This window comes from Mustela nivalis (genome assembly GCF_964662115.1).
Source record: "Mustela nivalis genome assembly, chromosome: 7".
Classification (NCBI taxonomy): domain Eukaryota; kingdom Metazoa; phylum Chordata; class Mammalia; order Carnivora; family Mustelidae; genus Mustela; species Mustela nivalis.
The window spans coordinates 101,712,934-101,726,648 of record NC_139026.1 but is presented as its reverse complement, the minus strand read 5'-3'; the positions used below and the strand labels follow the sequence as shown (position 1 = coordinate 101,726,648).

At 41.7% G+C, this 13,715-nt stretch overlaps 1 long non-coding RNA gene across 1 annotated transcript; it reads left to right on the top strand.

The window, feature by feature from the left end:
- Positions 1 to 25: 25 nt before the first annotated feature.
- LOC309870399 lies at positions 26 to 7,688 on the top strand. Its single transcript, XR_014314558.1, has 3 exons — positions 26 to 240; positions 7,121 to 7,380; positions 7,487 to 7,688. It is a non-coding gene; the product is annotated as an uncharacterized lncRNA (long non-coding RNA).
- The last annotated feature ends 6,027 nt before the right edge of the window (positions 7,689 to 13,715 follow it).

The window sequence follows — 13,715 nt, the reverse complement described above, 5'->3', positions numbered from 1 at the left end:
CGCACCAGCGTGCGTGCGCGTGACCGCCGCAAGCGACGGGCTCGTGAGCGCGCCGCTCCCTCGACCGCGCGGGGGCCTTAGAGAGGAGGCCCGTGAGGGCCGAGGAAGGAGGGAAATGGCCCGTTTTTAGCTCCGGAGCGGCTTCGGCTCTTCGGTTCGCGCAACGCTGACCATTCGGACCTTTGGGGCAGAACGCAAGACAGTCAACTCGCTGCTCCTCGGACCTGACTGCGTTCTGAGGTGAGCTGAGAGGCCCCTCCCTGTGAGACAGCGTCAGTGCTGGTGACGTCACGCTTACATGACGTCAGTAGTTCTTGCTCTGACATCTGGAGTGGGCTTGCCTTAAGCCTGCCTTGGGCCTCCAGGGCGCTGAGCGGTGAAGCTAGTGGCTGGAACTGTGTCCTTTCACAAGGAATCAGTTCTCAGCTTTTAATCAAGGAATCACCAGCTTTTAAACTAACGCAGGTGAGTGGATTATAGTACCTGATACTGGTAAAGGTTTATATCTTATCCCCATGTCTGATTTTCACGCAGTCACACACTTTGCATTTATTCGCACCTGTATCCTGTGCAAAGCATCTCACGTTCGCGCTAAGAAACCGCTTCCAAGCAGAACTCTTCAGCTTGGCCATGCTACACAAACTACGTTAGGGTTCCTTATAAAGTTCTACAGAGAAGGATAAATTTTAGTATATGTACTGCCGAAGCGAGCACCGAAGAATGTTAAATTAATGTAAATTCTGTTAAAGGTTCTAAACTGATGCACTGTCGTTCAAATCAATTACAAATTCCTTTGACATTTAAGGAGCACCATAAAGCCAGCTCATAGTTGTGTCTACTATAATGAAACTCTGCCCACTACCTGCTCAGTTTCTTCTTTTCTCCTTTTTTGTGTGTGATTATTTTACACTAGACACACTATTTAATCCTGGATATTCGCATGTCTCTTTGCCCTAATGGTGAACTCCCTAAGGCAGAATCTAGGGTTCACTTACCTTTATAATCTTTTGATAAGGGGTAGCGCAGTGATGTTTGTTGAAATGAAGGAACTGTGTGTTTTCAGTTTTTTTGCCAAGCTAGACCTGTTTTGCCATCACTACCTTTTAATGCAAATCCAGTAATCAAATTTTAATGACTGTATAAATATAATGTATACAAAAATAAAATATAATTGGATAAAAATATATAATTTTCTCAAAAATATAATTGGATAAAATAAAAAATATAATTGGATAAAATCAACCCTGTTAACTGTGATACAAGAGAAAATTTTATGTTATGAAGGTGAAAAAGGAAGCAGCATTCATATCTTTTTGGAAGAATCAGGGAGGCTTCCAAGAAGGAGAATGTGATGGTTTTTAATGAATGAGTAGAAGTTAGTAATAAAAAAAAAATGTAGTATGGGGGCCCCTGGGTGACTCAGTTAAACCATACTTGATATTGGCTCACGTCATGATCTCAGGGTTGTGAGACAAGCCACTTAGTGGGCTCTGTGCTCAGCAGGGAGTCTACTGGATTCTCTCTCTCTCTGTCTCTCTGCCTCTCTCCCCGCTGTCTCTCATAAATAATCTTTTTTTTTTTTTTAAAAAGCATAGTACTAATAATATTGAAACCAACAGACAATGAGAAAGGATTATAAAGCTCACAACCATACCCAAGTAATATAAGAATTACTAAGATAATAAAGGTGGCATCATAAATCAGTGGGCAAAGAAAAACTTAATAGTGAAGGAGAAGCGATTATGGGGGGAAAAATTCCTATGTCCTGCCACAAAATACAACTACATGTGTAAAAAATAAAACCATAAACTAGGAAACAAATGCAAGCGAAAATTTAATTGATCCAGGGATAGGAAAGAGCCTTTTAATTATGAAAGGGTTGGAAGAAAGTACAAAGGAAGAGGTTGACTTGACTATAAAAATGTCAAAAAAACACAATGCCAACATCGTAACATATGTCAGACAGAACTTTAAGGTGCTTAACATTTTAAGACCTGGTAATCCTAGAAATGCAGATTAAACTTCTATTTTTCACCTATCAGGTTTTTTTGAAAATTTTTAAGTGCTGGTAGATAAACATCTGCAGTGAGTTTGTTCTTAAACATTGCAGATGGAGTGTAAAACATTGGTCATAAAAACATTGCATAAAAAATTGCAAAACATTTGGCAATATACATTTAAGTTAAGTGAGAGTATATATATATGTACAGTGTCTAGAACACTAAGACAATACATGTTTAGTTTTCGTGTCTGTCATTATTTTTACTATTGTTTTTATTAATAACATTATCATACCTTTTAATCAGCACAGTGCCTAGAATAATAACTTAGTGGATGTTCATTAAATATTTGATTGGCTAATTGTCCTTGTCACATAAGATTTGTTTTTCAAAGATTTTATTTATTTATTTGACAGAGATGACAAGTAGGCAGAGAGGCAGGCAGAGAGGGAGAGGCGGAAGCAGGCTCCCTTCTGAGCAGAGAGAGCGATGCAGGGCTCCATCCGAGGACCCTGAGATCATGACCCAAACCAAAAGCAGAGGCTTAACCCATTGAGCCATCCAGGCGCCCCGTCACGTAAGAATTTTATAGGAGGATGCCTGGGTGGCTCAGTGGGTTAAGCCTCTGCCTTTGGCTCAGGTCATGATCTCAGGGTGCTGGGATCGAGTTCCTCATTAGGCTCTCTGCTTGGCAGGGAGCCTGCTTCCTCCTCTCTCTCTGCCTACTTGTGATCTCTCTCTCTGTCAAATAAATAAGTAAATATCTTAAAAAAATTAAAAAAGAATTTTATAGGAAAAGCTCCTCTCCATCCACCTGTCCTTCCCTCTGCTCATATGCATACCTCTTACTCTCTCTCCAGTATAAATAAATAAAAGCTGAAGCACCCGGGAGGCACAGTCATTCAAGCGTCCAACTCTTGGTTTTGGCTCAGGTTGTGATCTCAGGATAATGGGATCTGAACCCTGCAAGAGACCCTGTGCTCACTGCAAAGTCAGCTTGAAACTCTCTCTCCCTCCCTCCTCCCACCACATGCTCTCTCTCTAAAGGAATAAAATCTTGTTTAAAAATTTTTTTTAAGATTTTCTTTGAGAGAGGGGGAGGGGAGCACAGTGGGAATGAGAGGGAGAAGTAGAGTCCCCGCTGAACAGAGTCCGAGGTGGGTCTCAATCCCAGAGCCCTGAGATCATGACCTGAGCCAAACAGGGAGAACCTGACACTCAGGTGCCCCCCCCAAAAAATTTTTTTTAAAGAATTTTATAGGAAGGGGTCCTGGGTAGCTCAGTGGGTTAAGCCTCTGCCTTCAGCTCAGGTCATGATCTCAGGGTCCTGGAATCTAGCCCTGCATTGGGCTCTCTGCTCAGCGGGGAGTCTGCTTCCCCCTCTCTCTCTGCCTGTCTCTGCCTACTTGTGCTCTCTCTCTCTCTCAAATAAATAAAATCTTTAAAAAAAAGAATTTTATAGGAAAAGACATAGAGTTAATGACATGTCAACTGTTAAAAATTAAAGCTATAAAGAAGTTATCTGGAATGATCATGTGGTTCAGCCTATAAGCAGGATACTTTGTACAGTAGTAAAAAAACAGCTGTTATTGATGATATGTTAGCTATCTTTTGCTGCATATCAAATAACCCCAGAAGTACACACCAAGGGGGCTAGGTGGGTTTAATCGGTAGAGCTTGTGATTTTTGATCTTGGGGTGATGAGTTCAAACCCCACATTAGGATAGAGTTTACTTTAAAAAAAAAAAAAAGTATTTGGGTGGCTCAGTTAGCTAAGAGTGTGCCTTCAGCTCATGTCATGATCTCAGGGTCCTAGAATTGAGCCCACATCTGGCTCTGCACTCAGAGGGGAGTCTTTCCTTCTTTTCCCCCCTCCCTCTGCTCATGCTCTGTCTCTCTCAAATAAATAAGATCTTAAAAAAAAAAAAAGTATTTGGGGAGCCTGACTGGCTCAGTCAGTAGAGCCTGCTGCATGAGTTTGAGCCCCACATTGGGCTTGGAGAATATTTAAAACAAACAAACAAACTTAGTGGCTTCAAACGATGGAAGTCATGTATTATTTCTCACTCAATTTTGGAGTCAGGAATTCAGGTGGGTTTCAACCGGGCATTTCTGTTTCAGTCTCATAAGATTGCAGTCAGATGTAGGCTAGGGCTGTGGTTGTCTGAAGACTTAATCTGGAGTGGAGAATCCACTTCCAAGGCAGTTCTCTCGCATGTCTGGCAAGTTGGCTTAGACTGTTGACCACATGGGCTTTCCCACAGACAGCTTGTGTTCCCACAGCATGGCAACTGGCTTCTTCTAGAGCAAGTGATCAATCTGAAAGACCGAAGCACAAGCTGAAGTGCCTTTTATAACACAACCTTGGAACTCAAACATCACGTCAGCCATGTTCAGGGCCAGCCTGGATTGAATTTGGGCAGGAGAGTAATGAAGGGCATGTGCTGGGGAGTAAGGGTCAGTAGAGGCTATCCTGGGGGCTGGCTACCACAGATGAGGATGACTTTTCCAGCTGGAGCATTGTCTGCTTAAAAGTGTCTAAGGATGGGACGCCTGGGTGGCTCAGTTGGTTAAGCAGCTGCCTTCGGCTCAGGTCATGATCCCAGCGTCCTGGGATCGAGTCCCACATCGGGCTCCTTGCTCGGCAGGGAGCCTGCTTCTCCCTCTGCCTCTGCCTGCCTTTGTCTGCCTGTGCTCGCTCGCTCTCTCTCCCTCTGTCTCTGGCAAATAAATAAATAAATTCTTTAAAAAAAAAAAAAAGTGTCTAAGGATGGAAGCCCATATGTGTTCCTTTATAATACTGCTCAAGAAGTTGTTTCTTGGGGCCTCTGTCTGGCTCATTTGGAAAAGCGTGTGACTCTTGATCTCAGGGTTGTAAGTTTGAGTCCCTCATTGGGTGTAGCGATTGCTTAAAAAATAAAATCTTAAGGATTGCCTGGGTGGCTCAGTCAGTTAAGTGTCTGCCCTCAGCTCAAGCCATGACCCCCTAGCCCTGGGATGGATCCCTGCATCATGCTCCCTGCTCAGTGGGGAATCTGCTTCTTCCTCTCCCTCTCCCTTCTCCTCTCCCTCTGCCTTTCCCTGTCCCTTGTGCTCTTTTGCTTGTGACTGCTCTCCCTTTCTCTCCCTCTTAAATAAATAGGTATTTTTTTTTAAGATTTTTTAAAAATTTATTTATTTGACAGACAGAGGTTACAAGTAGGCAGAGAGGCAGTCAGAGAGAGGAGGAAGCAGGCTTCCCACCAAGCAGAGAGCCCGATGCGGGGCTCGATCCCAGGACCCTGGGACCGTGATCTGAGCCGAAGGCAGAGGCTTTAACCCACTGAGCCACCTAGGCACCCCTAAGTAAAAAGTTTTTTAAAAAATAAAATCTTTAAAAAAAAGTTGTATCTTAGTTTTAGTTTCTTAAGTCGAGAAAAACAATTCTGTTCAAGACTATTGATTTGATACTGCTCTTTACAACTTCTTTGAAAATTTCCCTAGTGACAATACCAGTGACAAAACCATTTTAATGGTAACAATGCATTTTGGGGGCAAAAGAACATTAGCAAGAGGACAAGGTAATGATTCATTCCTTTATTCAAGCATCTGTTCTTGTCATTTATTTGATAAAGAGTGAACTAAATTTTATGTGTGGTCGATAGACACATACAGTAACATACACCAGCAATAATTTTACAACTTAATGATTATGCCAGTTAATTATTGCACAGATTTTATATTATTTGGACTCATTTCCCTTTTGCTGTTCTATTTTCTTGACATAATATTGACATAATAATAAAGCTCATTGATTTAGCAGTTACTGTGTGCCAGGTGCTGCACATCTCAGTGATCTTCCAAGAAACCTTCAAAGGTGTGGTTATCACCCTTTGTGTAGTAATTAAGCAATATGTCCAAAATACACGCAGTAACTGACAGGGCTGGGATGCAAACCAAGATCTGGGTCTCTTTCCTGCCTTGAGCATGGATGCTGTGAGTGACTTATCCCCCATATGAATGCCTCCCACCTCAGAGGTCAGAGATGTCCACGATGTTATTCAGGCATTTTCAGATTTTTTCTGTAGGTATCTTCCTTCCTGTGTTGACAGAATGGTTGAAAGTTATGATTTCAGGGAGAAGTCTTTTTCGGCTTACCAAGAGGAACCAGATATCTGATATGGGACAGCCTCCTTCATTTTCTTTTCAGATTATTTACTAAAAAATACCAGACAAGTAGTGATACATTATATAGCTCTTCAGCACCTAACTTTCAGCTAAATTACCTTCCTTGTTGTATGTAAAAAAAAAAAATAAAAACTAGTCTGACCAGGGACCCCTGGCTGTCTCATTTGGAAGAGTATGCTATTCTTGATCTCAGGGTTGTGAGTTTGAGCCCCATGTTGGGTGGAGAGATTACTTAAAAAAAAAAAAAAAAAAAAGTCTATGGGGCACCTGGGGGTTAAAGCCTCTGCCTTCAGCTCAGGTCATGATCTCAGGGTCCTGGGATCGAGCCCCGCATCGGGCTCTCTGCTTAGCAGGGAGCCTGCTTCTCCCTTTCTCTCTGCCTGCCTCTCTGCCTACTTGTGATCTCTTTCTGTCTGTCAAATAATTAAATAAAATCTTAAAAAAAAAAAAAAGAAGTTCAGTGGGACAGTGCTAGAAAGAAGCAATAGCTTAAGAAAGAATTTCATGGATGAAACAAAATAAGCCAGAACGAATGGCAAGGTCTATAATTATTTTAATCCTATTTCATACTTTCTTCTTGACAATATTCACATGTATGCTTTTTCTTTATAATGTTTTATGTGCATATATTTCTACATAAAAAATAACTATAACTAAATTTCAGTACTTAATGTATTCCAGAAATTGTGCTAAGTGCTTCATTTGAATTAACTCATTTAATCCTTAGGACAATACTATGTTTGTTGTGGGAAATTTAGAAAACATAAAAAAGAGAAAGAGAAAACCAACCTTAATCCCCAAACCCAGAGATAATCGTTGTTGACATTTCTAGTGGATGCTGTAGTGAGCTGCCCAGATCCCAAGATACAGCGGCCAGGAGTCTTGGCTGCTGACGACTCACACTTGCATTTCTCCCAAAACTGCCTTTGGTGAAGGAAACTGCCTCATCCTAGGTCATGTTCACTCCCTTGGGGCAGCTGAAATCCAATGACTGGTCAGTTGTGGAGGTGCATGGCACAGGACCTGAACTGTAACAATCTGGCACAATCAGCCTTGGAATTTCCCATGGGACCAGTTAAAGCCGATGTGGTAAGTGCCCTGCAGTTCACCTTCCCCTGCCCAGTCCTGCTTCCCTCACAGGCCCTGCTCCTGAGAGTGGTCTTGAGCAAACCACCTATGTGCAAATCCCGGCCTCAGTCAGTATTTTCAGAAGGTGAGTTCTAGTTTTTGTTTTGTTTTGGTTTTTGTTTTGTTGTTTTTTTGAAGATCTCTGTTTAATTTTGTTGTGTTTTTTTAGATTTTATTTATTTATTTGACAGAGAGATAGAGATCACAAGTAAGCAGAGCAGCAGGCAGACGGAGAGAGAAGCAGGCTCTCTGCTGTGCGGGAAGCTGGATGTGGGGCTCGATCCCAGGATCCTGGAACCATGACCTGAGCCGAGACAGCTGCTTAACCAACTGAGTCACCCAGGCACCCTCTGTTTAAGTTTTTAATAACTGTGTAAATTTTACCCCAACAAATTTGATGTTTTCTTATTTATTGTTTTATATGTTAATTTTCTGGTTCATAAGATTTTATGACTAATTTTGCACACACCTAAGTATTTTTCTGTACTACAATTTTTCTTAAGTTTTATTTATTTAATCTCTATACAAAATGGGACTCAAACTCACAACCCCAAGATCAAGAGTCACAGGCTCTTCCGAATGGGCCATCCAGGTACCCCAGTACCCCAATTTTTAACAGCCACCTAGAATTCATTTGGTACATCATAGTCAGTTAATCTTGTATTCTCAGATATTTTGGTGTTTCCTGTTTTTTTTTTTTTAAAGATTTTATTTATTTATTTGAGAGAAAGATCACAAATAGGCAGAGAGGCAGGCATAGAAAGGGGAGAAGCAGGCTCCCCACTGAGCAGAGAGCCCGACGCGGGGCTCAGATCCCAGAACCCTGAGACCATGACCTGAGCCGAATACAGAGACCTAACCCACTGAGCCACCCAGGTGCCCCTGGTGTTTCCTGGTTTTTACTGTGGCAGACCCTGATCTCAGCAGGCCAACACCCATTCCCAGTTTTCCTCCTACTCACCTGCCTGTAGGATAGGAAAACCAAATACTCCCATATAGTTTGTTTTCCTCATCTTTCTTACAACTAGGGCTAGTATCAATTCTAATCATCAGGAAGTAAGGTGTAGATTACTGAGGTTGAGGGGGAAGTTCCAGGAAAGGGAGGCGTACATATATTGCCTTCCAGATAAAATGGGATAGCCCAGACTGGTACCATTTCTTGCCTGTTCTTTCTGCTTTGTGAGCAGTGAGATGTCTAGAGCTGTAGTAGCCAACTTTCATCCATGAGGGAAAAGTCAAGAAAATTCAAGGCTTTTGACCTTGAGAAAACAGAATGTTTAAACCAGTGCTAGCAATGACCTATCTTTGGATTTCTTGCAATGATGAGAAAGAACCTTTTTTTTTTTTTTTTTTAATGTACTTGTGTTTGGATTTCCTGTTACTTACAGCTGAAATCATTTATAAAATCACTGTTCCTGACATTCATGATTAGAAGTAATGCAGTGATGAACATTGTGGGTAAATACTTGAATAGCAACAACTTAACATAAAAATCAGGAAGAGAATTAGGATCCTGCATTTATAACATTTCTTCTCCTTGGCCAGATGCAGCTCTGTCCTTAACTTGCCCACTTTCTTTTTGTGAAGACCAGAAAAATAGCATACATAGGCTTCCTAAATTTTTTCAAAAGACGGTAATATTTGGGAGAGGAAATAGACCTTCTATACATCAGAAAGTTACCTCTTCAAATAGGATATTTTAGCAAATACACTGAGCCATGGTGTTTTCATCCACTAATACAGAATCAGCAAGGGTTTTCGGAGCAAGTATTATGTGCATTTTAGACTAAGTCATGAATTAACTAACTCTCCATACATTTGACTGGAAATCATTAGTATCTCTAGAGTTGGGATATTTTATCCTCTCAGAATAAACATGGAGATTCAAAGAAGCTGAACTGAACTACCGTTTGAAGTGGAAAAGAGCAGTGTTGATTGCAAAATAGATACTGAAATTGTGTTTGATTTCTGTTTTCTAGTGGCAGGCACTAGACAATGCAAAGCCTTGTGAATCTATTTCCATGACTCCCACTTACTCATGCAGTCTTGATGCTGTTTCTAATTCTGCAGCCCAGAAACCTCAAGTTGGCTGGTTCTGGTTCAAAGTAAAGGCATGGGGATGGTTTTTTGGTATCGTAGTGAATCAGAGTACCTAAGACCTGAAGTGTCCCAAGTTAAAGATGTCCTGGCTCATTCTTATTTGTGTGCTTAGGATGAAAGAGAGCTCCACGTCTGGCCAGACTACTTGCAAGCTGCTCCAGACTACACTGCCATTCATGAGCATAGACTAAAACTGAACTTGCTTAAGCAGCAGAGTGAAAAAACAACCCAAGGATATCATATATCGAATAACGTTGTAATATCCACATTATATAAAGAAGTCTTACGACACAGCAACAAAAAACATACATCCCTATTTTCTTTTTTCTTTTTTTTAGTTTTAGGTAGGCTCCACACCCAGCATGGGGCTTGAGATCATGATCCTGAGATCAAGAATGATACACTCTACCAACTGAGCCAGCCAGGCACCACATATATCCCAATTTCACAATGGGCAATGAACATATACAAATGGGCAACAAGCATATGAAACAATGTTCAGTGTCACGATCAGAACCACAGTGAAATGTCACCTTGTACTTATTAGGATAGCTCCAAACAAAAAGCTAGAAAATAACAAGTGTTGTAAAGGATGTGGAGAAACTAGAATCCTTTTGCATTGCTGGTAGGAATATAAAGTAGTGCTTCCCCTATGGAAAACAGTGTGGTGGTTCTTCAGAAAGTTAAGAATCAGAATTACCATATGACCCAGCAATCCCACTTCTGGGTGTATATCCAAAAGAATTGAAAGCAAGATCTTGAAGAGATATTTATGTACCCATGTTTATAACAGCACTATTCACAATAGCTAAGAGGTGGGAGCAACCCAGATATCCATAAACAGGAATGGATAAACAAAATGTGTCATATCCATACAATGGAATATTATTCAGCCTTAGAAAGGAAGGAAGGAAGGAAATCCTGTCACATGCTACAGAGTGGACTTTGAGGACATTATGTTAGATGACACAAGCTAGTCACAAAAAATCAAATCCCGTGTGATTCCACTTACATGAGGTATCCAGAGTAGTCAGATTTATAGGGACAGAGAATAGAATGGTGGTTGCCAGGGGCCAGGAGAGGAGGGGAAGGGGAGAAGTTTGGGGACTGACTATTTGAAAAGCGTAGAGTTTCAGTTTTGCAAAATGGGAATGTCTGGATGTGGTTGCACAGCATGTGAATACACTTAGCACGGAGGAGGGGAAGGGAGGGGAGGTGAAGATCACGAGTGGCCCACAACGCTTAACAGATTTACTATCTTGGCCCACTACAGAAGTTTACTAACCCCCGCAAGCTCTATTATTCGTGGCCCATTGTACATTTTCGTGTTTTGTTGATATGTTAGGTGCAAGAAGTGGGAACCACACAATTTAAAGCAAAAAGGGATTTAATACAGGAAATCAGGAGCTTAGCAAATCATTGGATAGGTTGGTTGGGTCCCTTAGGGGCCTCCAGGAATGATTCCCAGGACAAGACTGCTATTCTGGCCTACCAGTGGGAGCTGCTACCTCAGCAGTAAGCAGAAAGGTGGTGATCAGTGGACTCCACTGGTGCTGTAGAGTTCAAAGACATGCCCCTGTAGCTGTGATCCAAGGTCAGGAAGCCCTGCTGGCCCTGGGACGACCTCTCAGCACCTAGGGAGTTAGTACCTGGACACTGAAATAATGGCTACAGGAAAGCCCGATGGGTCCAGAGGTGAGTTTGCAGCAGAAACAAAGGGCATGGCTCTAGCCTTGGGTCCATCTTTCGAGTGCTTCTCATTGGCTAAAGCAGAATCCTCACTGCAGGGAGATGGAGGAAACGTGCTTTTCCCTTCTTAAACTCCTGCAGGATCCAAAGACACACCTAGAGGATTAGAGTGGATGCTGAGAACCAGTTCAGAGCACCCACCACAGCTGGTTGGTGGCTTCAGGCTCGTTCCGACTCTTCTCATCTTTAGCCAACTTCTTCTTCTTTTATTTGAGAAACCTCTGACACTCCCTTCCCTACCTCCACCATTGCCAGATAGGATGCTGTCCTGCGAGCCGCCATAGCTCTAAGCTCTGGCTCTGCTCCATCTATGCCACTCCATATTGGAACAGCCTGCTTTCTTCCTCCACTAGATTGCAAGCTCCTTGAAAGCACAAACTCAGTCTTACTCATTATTGTGTAAGTAATTGGTATATACTTGTTGAGAGTAATAGTTTCTGTGTTATAACATTGCAAATAGCATCTCTTCTGTTTTTGTCGTTCCATCTTTGTGCTAATATCTGTATACAGTGACAGCTCAGTACTTGTTAACTTTCTGGCTTTCATTTAGGCGAAGCGAAGAGAAAATTCACCAATGCTCTATGTGTCTGTATTCTTTTTTTTTTTTTTTTAAAGCTTTTAAAAATTTATTTGACGCAGAGAGAGAGATCACAAGTAGGCAGAGAGGCAGGCAGAGAGAAAGGAGGAAGCAGGCTCCCTGCTGAGCAGAGAGCCCAATGCAGGGCTCGATCTCAGGACCCTGAGATCATGACCTGAGCCAAAGGCAGAGGCTTAACCTGCTGAGCCACCCAGGCGCCCCTGTCTATATTCTTAATTGACTCAGTATACTTATATAGGTTAATGGGTGCCTCATTCCTGGTCTGTGGAACAGCTAATATTTGAACAGTTGCAGCGTATGTGTTTAAGTATATACACTGAAGTATGTGTCCTATTAGGTAGACACTATTTTTATTCCCATTGTATAGATTAAGAAACTCTGGCTTAGGTAAGGTAAGTAGGTTATTTACATTTACACCAAGTGACAGAACTGAGACTCACATCAGGATCTGGCTAATACCAGAAACTGTGCTCTTAGCCATGATGATGATGGTGATGATGAGATGAAGATTATTCTAACAGTATTATTTTAATAGCTGATGGTCCCAGACATTGTGGTAGGCATTTAAAATTTTTATTTATGTGTTTTTAGCGAGAGAGAGAGAAAGAGCAAGTGTTAGTGGGGGGAGGGGCAGAGGGAAGGAATCTCAAGCCGACTCCACCAAGCGCAGAGCTTGATGCAAGGCTCAGTCCCACGACCCTGAGATCATGACCTGAGCTGAAATCAGGAGTCAGACATTCACCTGAATGAGCCACCTTGGCACCTCTGTGTTAGGCATTTTACATGTGTTATCTTAAGCACTGTATTTCCTTGCATCGAATTGATGCTTACTAGTTGTTGCATGTGGTGAGGTAGACAAACCTCTTAATATCTGTGGGCTCTGCCACTAATTCATTGTGTGCCTTCAGGCAAACTACAGGCCCTTCTGAGCTCCAATTTTTTTTCTGCAAATCAGTGAATGATTTTTAAAACACTTCTAGTTCTAAAATTCTAAAACTCTGAATCAATTCTACTTTGGTTTTCATCCCATAATTTTTACTCTGTATAGTAAGACTTTTCTCACTCTCTGAATTTTAAGTTCCTACAGGATCTTGATTTTGTTTTATTGTTTTCTCACATCTTCAGGGTACCTAGTCCAGTGCTCAGCATAAAACATAACAGCCTCATGGAGGTGTATATGGAGATATATAAATTGAGATCTGTCCAAAGGGAACTATCTATCTTCACAAAGCTGAACTTATTGTTGTATGTTACCTTCCTTTGGAGACGCCATTCAGCCGTAACTTGGGGCTACCTCAGAGATACCCGTAGTTAGCACCTTTGGACTTTTCTTTCTTTCTTTCTTTCTTTTTTTTTTTTAAAGATTTTATTTATTTATTTGACAGAGAGAGATCACAAGTAGGCAGAGAGGAGGCAGGCAGAGAGAGAGAGAGGAGGAAACAGGCTCCCTGCTGAGCAGAGAGCCCGATGCGGGGCTCGATCCCAGGACCCTGAGATCATGACCTGAGCCGAAGGCAGCGGCTTAACCCACTGAGCCACCCAGGCACCCCTTTTGGACTTTTCTATAGTCAGAGATAAGATTCTTATCCTTAAGCAAAGTTTTGGTCACTGCCTAAGCATCTCCTCCTGTGACTGAATATAGAAAGATTTCTTTCATGAAAATTGCGCTGGGTGCCTCATTCCTGGTCTGTGGATAATGCCTGATATGGCCAGGTGTTTTCAACAGGGAGGCCATTTTTATTCTTTATCTTATCTCTTATAGGACTATCAGAAACTCACAAGTCATTCCATAGCTTTTCTGAATCTTTGAGGAATTACTTATTAGAAAATGAAGTAAAAAGAAAGAAAGAAAAAAGAACTAGAATTCTCCCAAACCTATGGATGGCTTATGCATAATACAAAAATAATTCTGAAACTTTGACTTTACATCTGTCCTTCAGATAGTCTCAAGAAAAACAGTACCTTAAATATAG